Genomic DNA, 17,488 nt, shown 5'->3' on the forward strand with positions numbered 1-17,488 from the left:
TTTGACTGCTTCCTAAGAATTTTCGATCTGTGTAAAAAGAAACTTCAGATAAACTCAATTCCGGCCTAACTGGTACTGAGCATTTCCTGCACATGAGCAGAACGAGCCCAGCGCTGCTGTCACTGCTCGCTAGTAAGTCACATGCAGATGTGACACGTCTCGTTTAAGGTTAGTTAAAGTCAATAAATCTGCAGCTGACGGTGAGATGGTGATAGAGAGTAAACAGGATGTCTGCCACACACATATAATGATTGTACTGTAGTAAGTCAATGTCAGATAAGACTAACATAACTAATTAGTCAATGTTTATACTTTGTCATTCGGTTTTGAGCTGTTTTTTGCATGTAAAGGAATTGATGGTCTCGAGGACAGCAATTGGAGGGAATTTCCAACAGTGCAGTTATTACAAATGTATAATAAAATAATTTAATTATGAAAGGTTTCTTTTTATTAACTTTTAAATTATCGTGCATGTCATTTTTACAGTTCTTAACATCATGACAAATTTTTCAATCCACTTAATTTTTTGTTCTCAGGCAAAAAATAAAAACTAAATAAATAAAAATCATTTTTAAATTAGTTATATATAAATCAAATAAGTTATACAACCATGAATAAAAAAAAAAAAAAAATAAATAATAAAATACAGCAATAAATTGTGTTAAATTGTGCACGTAGTCATCTTGGCTAAATAGTGCCACAAGCATCAATGTTTGCAATATAACACAACCTCAAGTGCCTTAAATCTTAAAAAAAAAAAAAATGACAGTGCTATATTAAAATATTACCACAATTTTCATGAAAACTAGATCTAGCCCTGGCACATAAACTAAAGTTAATAGGGTCTCTATGGGTGTGGATGGTCAACAGGAGTTTTAGCATCATAGCTGTTATTATATTGTGCATTTTAGCATCACTGGAACTGACCAATCAGAAGGGAAAGAATGATAAAGTAGAAAACAGTCCAGGTAATCCAGTATCTGCAGTCAAAGAATGGTAAAAGGAAACAGCAGATGCCGTGATGTCCCACACAACGGAAAGCCGTAGCAAATGTCTAAATCCACTTATGAAATGGCCATCTCCAAATATCTCTCACCAATCCTCAAATCCCCTGTGTTCCCGTCACACTCATCCATGACTCTCTTCAGATACTACCTGTAGAAACAAACAAAAAACATGTTCAGATTCACCTAATACAGGTAGAGTCTTAATATCTCCATAATAATAAAACAGAGAGGACAGAAAGCAAAAGGTAATATTGAGTTCAAACAATAAAAACACTTTCATCATGCAGTATGTGTTTGCTGCGAATAAAAACCATTTCCTTTATGTTGTCAGTGCTATGCTTTCACCAGGTCACATACAGAAACAGTCAATTCAAACAAGATACATCTAGACAACAAAACTAGATTAGTTAAAACAGAGCTAATGGGATTGCCTGAAGATAATGACAACTTGAAAGGGTGTACAAGAGGACTTGATTTTATCCATATGAAATCAACTGGAAGGTCAAACGTCTCTATATGAAAGGTGGTTGAAGGGGTTAAAAATAAGAGGGCTTGGTGATGTCAGAAATTTTAATTTCAGATAAAGTGCTAGTTATTACATTTGTATGTAAGACTAAGATGAACATTAAAAAAATAATAATTAGTTGATCAGAAGTAGAGCTCAGATGCATGTGTGACTTTGAAATAAAATGGGATTCATTTCTCTGTCATCTCTGTATGTTGTATGTCTCCCTTAGTGTTGTCACGATGCTGGAATTTCTATACATTAAAATATCGATATTCGATTCCATTTTCGATACCACAGGGAAAACTGCCATATGCTGCCATTCAGATATTTTTATTATTATCATCTCATATATTTTTGGTTGCAATAGCTTACACAAAGCACAGGGATGTTTTACTTGAAACTAAACTAAATTTACCAAAAAAATAAATAAATAAATAAATTTAAAAGAAGGTAAACGGTCAGTAATAAAACAAGAACAAATAAACAAATAGTACAAATAAATAGATTGAAATAATGAGACAAATGAAATAATCATTGCTTTAAGTTTGTCAGGTGGGTCTAACAGTAGGCTAGTATTCAGGAAAGAAACACTACAGAAATGAAATCAAGTAATTAAATGTAAAAATAACACTGGATAGTCTTAACATCAAATCATCATTTCATCAGGATGGAGCTCCATGAACTGAACTGTGTGTGTCAGATAAGAGAGCAGTGGGTCCCCAGGACCATGTTTGAAAACAACTGCCCTATGGGGCGCACAGACATACAGGACACCCCCACAGGCCCTGGCATCACGAGCCAGGGCCTATATTACGGGAAATCTGTCTAGAACTGTTCTTACACTGTACAGCTGCAAATATACTACAAGTTCATACAGAATGTCATCAGATGACACATGACTGTTGATGAACAGAAGACATATGCTGATTTAATGACAGAGCTGCTGTCAGCGTGAAGACGGATCTGCCAGCTCAGCTGCTTTCTTGGGATCTGAAGGAAAGGTTTTTAGAACTGAACAGTCCGACTTTGTTCAAAATCTGAATCTCCAGCACAGATTTACAAAATGGCAAAAATCTAGAAAGCTGAATTTAAAAAAGGCGACTGCCCAAAACAACATCACTGTCTCATCAGCATTAGTGTTTCACTTGTGGGCCGGACCCCCGATGGCCACGATGCCGAATGTGATGTGAAGGTCTTCCACAATGCTGATGTCGTCACCATCTGAGAGGTGAGGTGACTTCACATTTGTTTACGGTAACAACCTGAGGTGGCAACTCCCAAACAAAAGCAACTACACCATGACATCACTGTTGTTTCTCGGTTGCACGGAGACAGAGAGATGAGTGCGGGTGGCGGGTCTGTCAGCGGCTTTCGTGGCGTTCTGCTGTGTGCGAGGAGTCACGTTCCACCTCTACCTGTCTGGGCCTCACGCCTGAAGCTCAAACCTGCCTGCCCGTCTGTCTGCCTGGGGCCAGGGCTTATCACTCCATCACATCATCCGTCTGTCTGCTGGCAGTCTGCCCCGTGTACACATACTTCACTCTACAGCTCACAGCGAGACCCTCAGCAATGCCTCTAACGCACTCATTATCAGTGTTGGGGAAAGTTACTTTTAAAAGTAATGCATTACGATATTGTGTTACTCCCTAAAAAAGTAACTAATTGTGTTACTTATGAAAAGCAATGCGTTACATTACTTCTGCGTTACTTTTTCTCACCTGGGCTGGGCTTGCTTACTTGTTTTTTAATAACAACAACAAAAAAGTTTTTTGGTCAATAGTAAGGCCCTTTCACACCTAAAGTGAAATGAATAAGCCTCAGGCTGAAGGAAATGCAAATTCACGCCTGTACAGTAGAGGGCGCAGCTCAAACAAACCTCTCAGCTGTGTTGCCATTCTGGATTAAAGAAGAATAGGATACAGGAGAAGGAAGTTCAAAATGTGGAATATTGAATGTTTTTGTGCAAGTGAGATGAGTAAATGCATGTTCACATTTAGTCTAGAACTACAATACCCATCATGTTCACACTTATTTAGATTTAATGTTGTAAACTGAAAAAGTAATGCGTTAGTTTAGTAGTTACTTGAAAAAGTAATCTGATTATGTAACTCATAGGGCTGGGTAAAAAAAAAAAAATATTGATTTCTCGATTTTAATTGATTCTCATTTTTACGAAACAATATCGATTCTTAAATCTTAAGAATCAATTAGTCTAGTCTGTTTTCAGTTGATGAATGAGCAGAATATGTAGCACCTTCCATCCAATAAATCGCAATAATCTTTGTGCTTTGTTACTTTTGATATGAAGCAAAGTCTCAGATTTCAAATGATGTCCATCTTATTATGAGATTCAGAAAATAAATACCGTTTTGGCACTGTTTAATGTGGCATGAGAGATCGTTGTAGCGCCTCAGTTAAAGAGAAGCGGAAGCATGAAGCGCTTTAATACCAGTTACAGCGCGAAATAAACATGAATGAACATATGAAGGTATGTTAAAAGATACAGTACAACTTACTGAAATCTGTATCATGTCTCGTGTAATAGCTCAATCAGTGTTTCATCCTCGGAAAGACAGCTTGTAAACAATGTCACGTAAAGTCACATCTACCTCAGAAAAACTATATTCAGCCATGTTCAGCTAGAAAAATGAACTCTAGAAAGCAACATTCTAGGGCTGTAACGATATGCGATATGAAACCGAAATCGCGATACGCAGGTCCACGAACCTGTATCGCGATGTGAGAAGCAGAATCGCGACACACCCCTTCCAACTCCCAGAGTTATCTTTCCTGTCCAGATCCAATGCTACCACATTTTTAAATTACTATAAGTATTAGGGGTGTAACGATTTATCGTAGATGGTGTGTCTCAATCAGCTCTCTAGTTCAGTAAGTGTTTCGGGCACACATTGAATCTTGCAAGCAGGTTTAAACGTTTCTCATGTCAGTCTCTTGCATGGTCGCGTGAGAAAAGTCGTGGCTTTCTTTCACCGCAGTGCACAGCAACAGCTGTGCTCACAGAAAAGCAAAAGACGCGTGCGATACTTTGCTTTAAGTTAGGGGCCGTTCACATATTGCGTCTTTTCCGCGTGCAAGTCAGTTATTATTTTCAAATGTAGCCGGGCGGCAGGCGCGCTCATAATGGGATCAACGTGGTCGCGACGCGCATGCAATTCTCAACTTCTCAGAATGCCGCAAGCGCACCGCAGGTCGTGTGACAAGAATCAACCGATCAGCTACGGCCTTTCCGTAACAAAACATCAAAAGCTCAGCCGAACAGCTGATCATAGCTGATCATAGCTGTTCATGGTGGTTTTTATATCTTATCTCCATCAATATATCTCGTAGTAAAATTAATGCAAGGGCTAGAAATCATTTATCCTTTGCAGAAACATCCTGATCCTCTTGGAGAGCTCAGTTCATGGTTGCATAGCAACGACCGACGCCACAGGAGCGCAAGCGCTTTGGAAAGAAGGAGAAGCGGTGCGGCCGCGCCTTCCACACGTTTTTAGACGCGATATGTGAACGGCCCCTATTCATAATTCTAAGTTCATGTTAAATTTAACATTTTTTTTCAGTGACAGACAGCCCTATTCAACTGTTAATTTGAATACAGAAGGTTTTTATTAAAATTGTATATTTATTTATTTTATTGAAATGTGATCTTGTATGTACAACAAGGAAAATTATTGAAATTTGTTCATGTTTTTTTAATAAATCTTGTTTGAATTTCAGTTTCATTTTGTTCAAAATATCGTGATACGTATCGTATCGTGAACTCTGTATCGAGATATGTACCGTATCGTGACCTGAGCGTATCGTTACACCCCTACAACATTCTGATAAATATAGCTATGCACCATTACACAGTCATTATAATTTTTAATGTTCTTCAATATTTAATGCATGTTTGAATAAATCAGTTATGACAGCCACGATTTAAATGTTTATGTTTCAAAAAAACGAATTGGAGTAGAAATATGATTATGTAATTCTAAATTTTATTTATAATAAAAACATAATTTTAAGCGTTTGTATATAAATAAGTTATTTTAACCTTCAATATTATTATAGTAGTACCAACTGACTCCCATGTGTAGTTTACAGCATTAGTTGAGAGATTTTTTTCCATGTACTGTATCTGATATACTATAGATCCAGAATAATCGATATCGAATCAAACCGAAATCGTAATCGAATCGAATCGTGAAAATTGTGTCAATACCCAGCCCTAGCACCTCAAGTTACTTGTAATGCGTTACTCCCAACACAGATTAATTAGACGCTTTGCACAAATAATGTGATCATTTTCAGTTGTTTTAGGTCTCTGTCCTTCTCTTGATCAGCATCTCGTAATCAAACTCTACATCAGGCCACACACACACACACACACTGCTGTCAGAGGTGGGCAATCACAGGCATTTCCATCTGATATCTCTGTGTCTTCACTGCACACTCACATTGACAGCTCATGTTACGTAAATCAATGAGAGTAATGCCAACACGGAAACCTCTAAGTTAAATGTACATGTAGAACTTAACCTTACTGACTGAAAACATGTCCGGGTCAGGTTTCACCTGAAGAAATGAAAATCGCTTACAAGAAAAGGAAGTCTGCTTCTAGGGCCATTAGGTTGTTTGGAATGGTTAGACTTAATTTTCACGAAAATTAAGCACAATTTAAATAGTCATGAAAATAATTTCTTCTTTTTCTTTTCTTTGTACATCAGATTTACCTGATTTGACCCGACACACAATTCTGAACGCTCAGTTCTTCATTTGGTGGCACATTTAATTCTACCGCATACACTATATTAAAATACTAGTCTGGACACGTACGGTTCCCGTTTAACTGACTCAAGGTAGTATCTTTGCCATTGCACAACAGCTCATGTTCACCATTTCCCACACATCTGTAGTATGAGTATTATATGCCGCATGGTTACAGTTATTTTCTTTAAAAGTAACCATACAGCTTGACAGTGTTACAACTTGAACAGTCACACATTTCCACTGCCAATATTTTGGTAAAATATGCAAATTGCTCTGAGATGTTTCGATTAAATAGTTCCTGAAGACTCTTGATAGGTTGTTTGAAGTTTCCTTCTGTGACCTGCGATTAGTTTTGACATGAGTCTCCCTCTCTTTTACATGCATTCCTGTGTTCCATACATTATAGTTCATGGTTTAAAAGAAAACAGCTCCTCTATAAACGGTCTACTAAAAATTGGTGCACATTAACACATCTACAATTTTAATAAAAATAAATAAATAAATAAAGAAAGAAAAGAAAAAGAGGCCAACATAAGGCACTATAACTCTTTTTAAAACAGACATACACACACACACACACACACACACACACAGATCCATCATGTAGGAAATTCACTCTTGAGGTTGTAACTCCCACAACATGGCAACTTTAGTTTGATGTTTGCCACATTGTCTTAATTAGTAGATTATACTCCAAACCTATAATACTCCAGTCCAAGACAGCAAAACCTGACCCACACACCCTCAAACAGTCAATTACAACTCTCACTCAGCTGCTGTACAATGAAAATAACATGAGTTAAAAAATTACTTCTAAATATATAAATAAAAGTAACAAAATCACAAAAACCACAGCTTCCCTGCCATTGCTAAACATCAACAAAATAAGAGGCATATGGATAAGGGCCCGCTCCACAAAGAGTATGATTTAATATAATTTCTGATGGTCTAATAGTTCAAAATAAAGAGATGCATAAACAAAAAGATGCAGTGCAATGAATGCTAGAGTAAAATCAAGCCGCTTCTTTCCACTGCTAGTTTACTGCTGCGTTTGTGACCGTCTTTCCAGTGAAACCAGTGCTTGGGCACATGGTCAGTTTGTTCATTTTAATAATAAGCAAACATGACATGAACATATGCTCAAACACATGTACATGTCAGGTACACAGTGTAAATCAGATGTGAGCTCCACACACACACACACACACACACACACACACACACACACACACCTGCTTCTCACAAACCACATTTACCCTCACAAACTACAATACCTGTTTCTGTAGATCAGTAAGTCTAATCACTCATAGCACCTAAGCAGATCATAAACATGTTATTAGTGGTTAGTTTGCTAAGGCAATTATTGATAACCGTGGCAATATATTGTACACAGCACAGCTTTATTTGATAGTTCACCCAAAAATGAAACTTCTGTCATCATTTACTCACCCTCAAGTTTTTACAAATACATTTCTTTCTTCTGCTGAACACTAAAGAAGATATTTTGTCGGTAACCAAACAGTAACTGGTCCCCATTGACTTCCATAGTATGGAAAAAAAAAATACTATGGAAGTCAATGAGGACTGTTACCAACATTTTTCAAAATATCCTCTTTTGTGTTCAGCAAAACAAAGAAACTTATACAGGTTTGGAACAACTTGAGAGTGAATAAATGATAACAGAAGTTAAATTTTTGGGTGAACTATCCCTTTAAGAACGTTTTTTTTTTTTCTCAAATTTAAAATAAATTTTGTTTAAAATTCAAACGCAAAAGTATATTAGAATATGTACTTCAAGAGACAAGAAATACATTTTGGATGAATGCAAAATGTTAATTTGGATAATATAAATATGTATATATTTACATTGAAAGTATACAAGAAATAAAAATAAATAGGAAGAAACTAACTAATCAAACGTATATCAACATAAATACTTTTAACATCTATATTAGCTATATATTTTTTGTATATTTAGAAATATATTTAAAAATATGTATGAATATATACAGGCCTGTTGGCGCCAATAGCCTAGTGGTTAGTGCGCCGACATATGGTGACCCGAGTTCGATTCCCGTTCGATTCCGCTCTCTACTGTCCTTTCCAAATAAAGGCACAAAAAGCCCATAAATATAACTTTAAAAAAAAAGAAAAAGAAAGAATATGGCCTAGCAGCCACTCAGAACACCTGATTAGCGGCGGCTTTTGCAGCACTTACATATGCACAAACAACTAGTGAAATAATCTAATAGCAGTTTTAATTCTGAAAATCAGCCATAAGCAACTGATCATTCAGATTTTGTGAGTAAACAGGATGTGATTTCCTGCATTATCAGATGGGGTTTTGTCCCAGAGCACTAGTTTAGAAAATGAATGGTTTGCATTTCGTCAGACTTAAAAGGGTCATGAAACCCCATGTTTCAGCAGCAGTCAGTTCTCACCACAGTTTTCAATAAGGCTACAAAAGTGGGTGTGGTTAAGTTGAGGAGTGGAGGGGGAAGAGGGGAGACCGTCAACAAAGCAACAGCTTCGATTCAGACCGTTTTATTTTGCTCTCATTGAGTTAAAAGCATCAAAGCTTCCCACAAATGCATGCTGCAAATTACCATTACACGCAACACAATAAACACATGGTTTTGAGAGAATATGCAATGAAAAACTCTTACAAAGCAAAAACCCATGACCCATTTGACCCATTACAGCATCTTATTCATAAAGTCCAGTGTTATTTTACAAAATTTCATTTTTATTTCAATCACATCTTTGTTCAATTGTATTTATTTGTGCGATTGCTAATTAGTTTATTTGTTCTTTTTTTAAAATCACTGAGTGTTTACTTGTTTTTAATAATGCTTGAAATTTACATTAGTCAGGCTAGTTGTTTTTGCTGTGGTATTTTTAAACCATATAGTCAAAAGTTTGTTTATGGTATTCAGCTACAATGAAATGTTTTGTAACAAGACTTTGAATAAATGTGAATATCGTTTTTTTTTTTTTTTTTTTTTTTCTAAGGCTGCACGATTAATTGGACGATTAGAAAAAAAACAAAAAAACATTGAAATCACGCTTAAACGATTTGGCTTAGTGCGATTATGAAATCGCAAAGCTGCGATTATTTTTTTTATGAACTATGGCTCCGAAACTATGGCTCTGAAAGCATTGTGAGTTTGAATCACTTATAATGCACATTTGAAAAAGCAACACACGTCAAACTTCTTTAAAGACATGAGAAGCATTTATTAACATCTTGTCCAACAAAAGACAACATTTAATAACATGTTTTTACTCACATGTTCAACTCACGTTCAACATGTTCAAACTCACTTCATAACGACAGTTGAGCATCCTTCTGTGAGATAATGTGGCTTCTTACATAGAATAAAGCAGTCTTGTGTTTATTAGTCATGTTTAATCAATCAAAACGTTTCAATCTTCTGTTTATTCAGCTACAGCGATAGTATGGGATTTCCTGGAATGACGCATGTTATCTACTTCTGCGGCAGGGCGTATTTGGAGTTTCTGCGCAAGAGTGCCCTCTGGCTTTCAGATGGAGAAGCATTTACTACTGATCACTAGGGCTGGGTAAAAAATATTGATTTCTCGATTTTAATAAATTCTCATTTTTACGAACCGATATGGATTCTTAAATCCCAAGAATCGTCTAGTCTGTTTTCAGTTGATGAATGAGCAGAACATGTAGCGCACTTCCCATCCAATAAATCGCAATAATCTGCTTAATAATGTGCTTTGTTACTTTTGATATGAAGCAAAGTCTCAGATTTCAAATGACGTCCATCTTATTATGAGATTCAAAAAATAAATACCATTTTGGCACTGTTTAAAGTGACGTAACAGATCTCTGTAGCGCCTCAGTTAAAGAGAAGCGGCAGCACGGAGCACATGTGAACATCCTCTCCGCTTTAATACCAGTTACAGCGTGAAATAAACATGACTGAAGGTATGTTAAAATATACAGTACAACTATCATGACTCGTGTAATAGCTCAATCAGTGTTTCAACCTCGGAAAGACGTCAATAAAACAGCTTGTAAACAATTTCACGTAACGTCACATTTACCTCAGAAAAACATATTCAATGACCATAAACTCGTTAGTCAGCTAGAAAAGTGTACTATAGAAAGCAACATTCTGATAAATATAGCTATGCACTGTTACATATTGATTATAATTTTTAATGTTTTTCAATATTTAATGCATGGTTTGAATAAATCAGTTATGACAGACACAATTTAAATTATTTATAATAAAAACAGAGTGTAATGTTGTAATGTTGTGTTTGTATATAAATAAGTTTATTTAAACTTCATTATTATTATAGTAGTACCAACTGACTTACATGTGTAGTTTACAGTATTAGTTGAGAGGTTTTTTCCTCTAGAAAATTTGCCATGTACTGTAACTGAAATACTACATCCAAAATAATCGATATCAAATTAAATTCATAATCGAATCGAACGCATGTGAATAGTAATCGAATCGAATCGTGAAAATTGTGTCAATACCGTACAGCTCTGACAAGCTGCGCACTGAAATAGTACATCCAAAATAACTGATATCGAATCAAATTCGGAATCGAATCGAAAGCATGTGAATAGTAATCGAATCGAATCGTGAAAATTGTGTCAATACAGCTCTGACAAGCTGCGCATAAAATAATAGCAGCCTTTGCCAAATCACGTGCAATAAAATTGCGATATATTGTGCAGCCCTATTTTTTACCTGATTGGAATCAAAATCAGGAATCGATAAGCAGAATCGGAATGGGAATTGTTAAAATTCCATGTTAAAATCTCAGGAAATTTAGTTTAGGGTTTCATGACCTTTTAATAAAAGTACATGACCAAATCATCTGGCATGACGTGGCTTTTTTTTTTTTTCCTCGGTACTCAACTGTAGTTCTTCAGTGTGTGTGTGTGTGTGTGTGTGTGTGTGTCTCAATGACCCAGTCCTGATCTGATCTTTGGTGGTGGTGGATGTTCTAAATCATCATCTCTCCTGCAGGCCGGTTAAACTCGACATGCTGCTGGAAGTGTGCTAATCACACACAGGCACTGGAAACAAAACCACAGACCTACGGGCGACTTCATTAAACTCACTCTGATCAACAACCAATAAAGAGTCTCAGTCAGAGCCTGTGGCTGAACGTGATAACATCAGTTTGATCCAAATCAACTAGAATTTAGAACTCAAAGTTACTACTTAGAAGTTTTACTATCATTATTAAGTGTATGCATTGTTAGAAACAAAGTAGTGCGCACAACTGATACAGATAGTCAAGACACCGAGAGTTCCTAAAATATTCTACTGATTAAGTGTGATTTCAATTCAAAGAGTCAGGTTATGTAATGACCAGAGTGTTCATTCGAGCAGTACACAGGCTTTTTATGTTGATCCAACAGCGTTGGAAAAGCAAGGTGACTAGAATAAGTGGAATGACAGTAAGGTCAGAGGGTCATGGGTCGGTCAGAGGCTCTCTCAGCCCCTGTGAGGTTTGAACACAGTGTGACCCTCAGCAGGTGATAGTGAGAGCAAGATATCTGAGCGCGGTCTCTCTGATAAGACCCCTGTCAATGACAGACAGCCGGAAAGGAAGAGTGAGCCAGATCCCCTCTGTCACCCCTGCCCACCTCTCTGTTACCAACCTCAGGTGAAAGAACCGGAGAGGTGCTGTCACCACATGAGGTCACCAACAATACCTAGAAACTAAGAGTTCCCGCTCAGCAGAAAGGTACAGTTTGTGCTATGTTGTGAATACAGTCACTGCTAAAGGGCATTTTAGATACCTTTTGTCTATTATAAAATGGTTATTACATGGTAATGATTAAATACTGTATAAAGGACATAATTTTTTTATGAAACAAATTGATTAAATGTCATCTTTCTGCTATAAGATCTTCTCTCTGACATGGAAACTAAGGTTAGTTGGATTATATGGGTGAGCTCAATTATATACACAGTAGCTTTGGTAAACAGGTCATGGTTTCCTGTTGGCAGGAATACTGTATTGACCGATCAGCATCCAGGGCCACAACTATATGCTATATAAAATGCATTATAACAACAACAAAACTCAATAAACCTGAAGAAAATGACAAAACATCATTAAGACCAGCATCTACACACACTCTCATCACGTCCACACAGAGCCCGTCTGTGGTCTTATATTGTTGTAACCTGTAACAAAATATTTTTCCAATTTTTATTTCTGAGTTATACTACTACTTTGGCCACACAGTTTGTTCTGGTCCAAAAAAAAAAAAAAAAAAAAAAAACCTAAGCCAGTACAGACTTCTCATCTGGACTGTGTTTCCTGTTGGCTGGATGTCATACACCCCGCTGGTAATCTCTTCGTTTGCTTCTATCGTTTTCAGATGACTGTATGCTTGAACACAAACATTAAACAACATAGAAGCAAGACAGCAATCTTTCAGACTGACAGACTACAGGAGAAGAAGACAAGAGGAGATGCCAAGTTCAACCAAGATTGCTAGAAGTCCACAGAGAGACATGATCCCCTATCAGACATGGATGAATATTTCAGGTCAACAGTTTTCCCAAAGCCACTGCTTTCATTTTCATCAATCATCGACATTCAGCCATTAAAGGGTTAGTTGAACCTTTGCCATACTCTCAAATCCCACTCACTCAACTCAAAACATTCCTATACATAGTCTCCCAATTAGGTTGGGGGTCTTGATTATTTGAACATATTCATAGATGTTGGACTTGCAGCAGAAATAAACATGAACGAAAATAAAAAAAAAAATGTAACATTATACCTCAGAAAAGCCATTCGTTGACCATAAACTTATAGTCAGCAAGAAAAATAACAAAACTTAATTATGTAAGTAAGCATAAGTAACGTTATTATTATATAATTTACTTAAACTAGGGTGCTCGTCTGTGTGTAATCAAGCGCATCGTTTCTATTTTATTCTGGAGATTGAACTCGCACTCTGCTGCCACACTGGAGCGCACTCACCACCTACTGGACAGGGGTGGGAATTACAACAAGCTTACATACAAACTACATAATCTGTCAAAATGATGGACGGGCTACAGATTTTTTCCGTCACTGCTAAAAAAATTCCATCAAAGACGGAAAATTTTTGGTTAACGCAATCTCTGAGATATATAAATATATATTATATATGATGTCACACTACCGCCGGTGACACTCCACGACCGCGGAGTGGCGCGGTTGTCATGCCTACCGTCACAGCCCTAGATAACGTTAATAATGAACATATTGGCCGATACCAATATGGTGGCCAATAAATCGTGCATCCCTACACTTTATGATACTTTCATTTAGTTTTTTGTCCTTTTTGGAGCTTGACAGCTTGAATCATCATTCACTTTCATTTGGCAAAGAGCAGCTTGAACATATTGTTGAATTTCTCCTTGTTAAATAGAAAAGAGTTTGGAACATGAGAGCAAAGCAAGAAAATAACAGAATTTTTATTGTTGGGTGAACTATTGCTTTAATAAAAGGTGCAGCAGAGGTATTGGAATCAAACTGCAAAAGATTATATTATAAGTTGGTCACAACCATTTTCTTCACATAGATGATAAAAACAAAGGCACCTCGCAGGTCTTCACTGGACGCAAAAGCCATGCCATGCTGTTTTACTGGGATTAGAAACAGCTTCTTCCATGGTGGGCTCCAATCTCACAAAACGTGAGCACATGGTTCCCATTGTGGTTTAAAGCAGACCAGGAGGGTTACGCTGCTGTTTCTGGCCTCATGGTGTGAAGCGAATGCCTTCAGGTCCAGGGGAATACTGCTGATCCGAGTTCTCTGGGCCGATGGCGCTGAGGTCCAGGGGAATGAGGTCAAGAGGGACAGCATAGCTGCTCTGAGGTAGCAGACGTGCTCCTGTGTTGATGGACTGGCCCGACTCTGAGCTCACACAAACAGTCGGTAGGTGAGGGGATATGAAACGGTGTTGAAATGTAGCGGATTTGGGTTTTCAGTGCCCACCTGACATTGCTGAGACACCAGAGAAGGGAATAACTTTGAAGAGGGTATTATGGAAATGAGAGAGAAAGCAGAAGAGAGAAAGTTAAAGATGACAGCAGGACTGTTAAAAGAGAGCGGAATGGTGGGAAATGAGAACACTGAAGGCAGGGCAAGTGTGTGTAAACACTTGTAAACGGTTGGCTGTTTTCTTTGACAATCACACACACAACAGCACAGCAGGTAAAGAGGTTTAGTCACTCAGGCAGATGGTTCAGAGTTCTTCAGGACTGATTCTTGTGTTCTCATGACAAAGAAGGCAAAATGTTTGACTGCCCGTGTCATATGGTAGCAACAATTACAGGGAAGTTTTTACAAGTTCACAGAATGGGGTCTCCTATAAGGATGTGCACCATGAAGCATATCTAGACCCCTTCAATAAACCAATTAAATTCCCCCAGAACCCCAACAAGACTAACTAACTAGCTGTGTGATGCATTCAGTATCTAAGCAAGAAATTATCTGACATAAAATAAAAAGTGCATTCTCAGAGAAGCACTTGTTGTTTGAGGACAGTTGCTAAGGAAAGCTCCATTATAATTACTGGTCATACATAAGGTTAAACCTTGACCCCAAGTATTAGTCTAAACTTCAATGCACAACTCATCGTTCGAGCTACAAACATGAACGCCACAATGATACGGCTTGTTGACGAGAACCATACTAATGCATTTTTCACCTGGCATTTGATAATGGGTAAAAGCATTCCATAGACTTAAATTAAAGAAGGGACCAGAGCCATATAAACAGAGGTCCCTTTGGACCACCCAGAACACCATAGTGACACTCAGCCACTCTGAACACTTTAATAACTGCATAGTAATGTCACGGCAACCACATACAACAACCTAGTATTATAGAGGCGAGTTTAGCAAGGGCAAGCACTACTCACATTTTCTTTACGAAATGCCAAAATCTAGTTACCGTTTTTAGCGTGATAGACTAGGAGCCAAACCAGCCCAAAATTAAGTCTTCTGGAAGTTTAAGTGTGTTGGTCCCAAGTGTGTTTAGTATGAAAGAAAGAGGCAATGTCATGGTGGAAGATGAACAATACAATCTCTGGACCTCTCTCATGGACCTTTCTTTCTCTTCTGGTGGAGACGTCTTAATTGACAGTTTGGGCTTAAAGGTCAAGCAGGAGGCAGCCTCATTCTGACCTTGTGTTTCCAGAGGTCAAATAGGTCAACTGACCCCCACCAGCACTCAGTTACATCTATAGACCATTTCCGTTCATTTGCCCTAACTCATTCTCTTCTTTTCCACCATGTGTGATGTCATGTTTTCCTCATATGCTTAGATAGGAGAGAGGAGGAGGCAATGGCTTTAATTAAATGCCTCCTGAAGGGCTTTTGCTATTTTCCATTCAAGAAGCGCTTACATAAAACTTGAGTCATTAAGTCCCAACACTCTTCCAACCACTGAACCGTGTGCTGAGAGGCTGGCCGAGCACCAGAAGCACCTCACAAGTGTCTTCTACAGTCCTGTTAGCAATGCTGGATCAGCATTCATCTTTTGATACTGATGATGAGTGTGTTCCCATCTTCAAACAAAACTCATAGTTTCGCCATCAATGGTGCTTCTTCCAACAAGAGTCACTAGAAAGAGATGATTTAAATTTATTCCCAGCAAAGACTTAATCTGACCGACTGTCACCCATAAACAAGTGATTCAAAGGTCTGGTCTAGGTGGTACGAGATCACCCCAGGCCAACAAGCAACTACATCAGGGTCTGCTTCCAATTTGCCCTGTTTATCATTGCGACTAGAGTCAGCCACTCTTATTCCTCCTCAGAAAAATAAACCTTGGCCACACTTAGAGCATTGGGCTCCAAAACACTTAGCTTTCATAAACACTATTTGGCTTTTTTCAGTTCTTGTCTCCATGTCTGAGGACAGATAGTAAAACCATGAAGTAGATATTATGAATAAACACTTAGGGGCGAATTCTAAACATTTAGCGACTCTAGCACACTGTGCTTCATCACTGTATTATTTACAGACCACTCACAGTCCAATTTAACCGGGCACTTTGTAAAGTCATTAGCATATATATATATGGAAGTTTGGAAATGGAAGTTTGTGTACATTTTCCAGTGATTATGAAGAACAGAGAACATTTTAAGAGCATTTCCAGTAGGGATGCCCCCTAATATTTGACTCGGTTAGTCACAGAAAAAAAAAAAAAAAGTATTGCTGCACTTGCTGCATGACATGGAGGCGCCTGCGCAATCACTTGAATTTGTACAGATAACAACAGAAATAACCTAAAATTGTTCATCTTTTTTGGTCATACAGATAAGATGAATACATCATTCGAAACTGTAAAGCATCTGCCGTTTCGGTCTCTGTGAACTTGAGCGCATTGAAAAAATAAACCAAAACTCAATGTATGCTTGCCTCACAGACATAGAAGCTTGAAATGCCAACCAATTCAAGTGTAAAAAAAAAATATTCTCAGATTATGTATGTGAAATGTGAAGATAGGCGTGTCCACTACTGTGGAGATGACGAGTCAGCATTGTAGACTTAATCTCTGAAGCTGAAAACATTATCAATCATTTTTTTAAATGTTCAGACAGTTTTTTTATTTTTTTTTAACAACATGTTCATAATCATTACTATTGCTGGTACGCTGTAGCAAGCTTTATGTGTGCCCTTGAGAGCTGATCAGGCTATGTATTATATATAGGCCATTAAAGGCTCATTATTATGATTTATACTGTATGTTATTAATATTCGACTAAATCACTTAAATGAATGACTACTAGTCAACTAGAAAAATCTTTAGTCGAGGGCAGCCCTAATTTCCAGACACAACCTGCTGCATTTTACCTAACATAGCAGGAACTACACTGTGCAACTTCTGCTCAGCACTAATTTTGTGGACACATTTGGTAAATCCAGCATGTACAAACAAACCACGCTATCGGCAGGTGCAAGTGATGGTTACTGACTGTTTGGGCCTCTTCGCCATGGGGTTTATCAATGGAAGATGAAGTGTCCCAATGATCAAGTAATTAAAAAGTTGCATCTTCACAAAGCAAACCAGATCAAAAAAGACTTCTGCCCACAACGTGATTTCTATAGAAAGACCGACACAGCAACATTCTTCTGAGACTTTGCACATTGGGTGTCCCTATGTCGAGCAAAAATGCTTGAAC

At 37.6% G+C, this 17,488-nt stretch overlaps 1 long non-coding RNA gene across 1 annotated transcript in view; it reads right to left on the bottom strand.

Moving 5' to 3' along the window:
- Positions 1–425: 425 nt before the first annotated feature.
- The window catches only part of LOC125265644, a 77,006-nt gene continuing 59,943 nt past the window's right edge, over positions 426–17,488 (bottom strand). The window contains exon 3 of the long non-coding RNA XR_007184311.1: positions 426–1,155. This is a non-coding gene — a long non-coding RNA (uncharacterized LOC125265644). The remainder of the gene's footprint in view (positions 1,156–17,488) is intronic.

Source organism: Megalobrama amblycephala, linkage group LG1, assembly GCF_018812025.1.
Source record: "Megalobrama amblycephala isolate DHTTF-2021 linkage group LG1, ASM1881202v1, whole genome shotgun sequence".
Classification (NCBI taxonomy): domain Eukaryota; kingdom Metazoa; phylum Chordata; class Actinopteri; order Cypriniformes; family Xenocyprididae; genus Megalobrama; species Megalobrama amblycephala.